Genomic DNA, 2,569 nt, shown 5'->3' on the forward strand with positions numbered 1-2,569 from the left:
CCTGTTCTCACAAGATCTTACAATTTGGAACTTAACAGGTACTTTCGTTTATACCTATTTAAATTATATTGAAAGAACATACCTACGTACAACTGGGTTAGATTTCGTTCTTGGCATTTTGCAAATCGATATTGACGTATATAAAAACTAAAACCACTCACACTCGCGAGTCGTGAAACAGTAAATACTAAATATGAAATAATCCAAAACGGCAAAACGTTAATAATAAAAATCACGCACACCTTTGCGCGTCGGAATCAATACAACATTGTGTAGGTTATCTAAACGCGTTAGGTTATTGAAAACCCCACTCTCGATGTTATCGATTTTATTTCCACTCAAAGATCTAATAATTAAATAATTTATTAAATAGATTGTATATTGGTAATAATAATTTATAAATAAATATATAATCACTAGCTACTTGTTAATTTATATCCTTACAATATCTGAAGCTTCGAAAGGTTTGAAAATTCACCATGTTTCAATTCGCTTATATTATTGTTGCTCAAATATCTGAAAATATGTTTACATTCTGGATTATAATTAATTAATTATGTCAATGAATTTCAAAGTGTTTATATTAGGTATATTATACATATTATTTATTTTAGGTGTATTGTATGATAAGATCACATTAAAAATGTGATTAATAGGTACCAGTGTTTGGAAGGAACGAGTTCCAAAAGGAACGGATTCCTGGAACAAATTCCTTTTTAAAGAACGGCTCGATGAACGAATTCCTTTTTATAAAAAAAGAACGAGAAAATGAACTAGTTCTTTTTTTAAGGAAAAATGACAAAATTGTTCGTTCCTTTCTAGTTCCAACTATTTACACAGATAAGTATGTAAATATTTAAATTAAGATATATTTTTAATGTGTATAATGTATATTGCTAATTAGCCAATTTAATTTTGAAGAAACTGGTATTATGAGATATTTTATGATTAAAATTAATGAATAATGTTTATTTAAACAATTAAAAGTGTAGACATTATAGTGTGACTCACAAGAACTGTAACTCTGTCAGAGGAGCTAATGATATTTATTGTATAGATAATATATAGGTAATAATATGATATAAATAAATATATCATCACTAGCTATTTGTTAATTTATATTCTTACAATGTCTGAAGCAGGGACTGGAACCGTACCGAAATTGACCGAAACCTTTTGAAAACCTTGGGAATGAAACCGGACCGGAACCCTTAAATACATTTTTTTAGGAACCGAAACCGAAACCTATATTTTGATGTAGAGGTTTTTACCGTTTTTTCGGTTATTTTCGGTTCCAAAATCCAATAGATATTTTATCTATGGTGTAAGTAGGTAATAAGTAATAACTAATTATTAGTTATAATAAATAATTATACAATTGTAGACCTATAATAGTTTATCAATGCTAAGATATAAAAATAGTATTATGTGTACAAGTACAACAGAATTGTCATAAAAGAAATACCAAAAAATCCAAATTCTAATTTCCATGTAATCGATATCAATATTATTATTGAATCACAATTCGCAATAGCTGATGTAGAATTTCTGAAAATAATAGCAATTTGGATGTTTATATAAGTGATTCAGAATTCAGAGTAAGTTGTCATATAAATTATAATTTATAATTGTTACCTTACTAATATTCCTGCATTCATAATATTAAATACCTAAACCTAATGAGGGTATCGTTAACTCTTTATACTATGCTCTGTATGACAATTATACTGTACCTACTACTGAACTGTTCTTCCGTCTTCATTAGCGCGGTATATATTGTTTAAATTTATATTTTTAATGGGTCGTCCAAGTGTGTTAAAAATGTATTCTTATTTTTTTTTTAATAACAATTTTTTATTTATTTTAAATATTAAAATTTATTTATTTTAATTTATTATTTTATAATAATTCATTTATTTATAATATTACCTAAATTCTGAAATAGTTCCATTTAATTACAAATACCTATCACTAAAAAGAGATTATTATTATTATGTTCATTTTTCTATAATTTAGTACTTTATTGATAAAAAAAAAAAGTCAAATAATAAGGGTTAAAACCGGTATTAACCGAAACCGAAATTCGATATTTTTAAAAACCAAAACTAGAACCGAAACGGACATTTTGAGTTTTTGAGAACCGAAACCTAAACCCAAACCGATAAAATCATAAAGATTCCATAATATTTTATAAATCAACTAGCTGATCCCGTGCACTTCGTTTCCCGTTAAATGTACCAACTCTATAAGACTCAAACTTTGTTCAATTCGTTATTTAATATTCGGTGTTCAAAATTTATCATAACTTTTCCGTTACCTGAAAATTCTTATTCGTAGGAGTCAAGGCTGGGCATTAACGAGTTAAAAAGGTAAAGTTAAGTTAAAAAGTTAAGTTACTTTTGACTAAGTTACTTAACGAGTTACTTTTTTTTAAGAAGTAACTTCTATCTTAACGAATTACTTTTTTTTTAAAGTAACTTATAACTTAACTCGTTAATTCATTTTATAATCACGTTAAATTGTATACTTTTATAATTAATTTGATTATTAATATTTAGTTCATAGTTAG

Source organism: Acyrthosiphon pisum, chromosome A2, assembly GCF_005508785.2.
Source record: "Acyrthosiphon pisum isolate AL4f chromosome A2, pea_aphid_22Mar2018_4r6ur, whole genome shotgun sequence".
NCBI lineage: Eukaryota > Metazoa > Arthropoda > Insecta > Hemiptera > Aphididae > Acyrthosiphon > Acyrthosiphon pisum.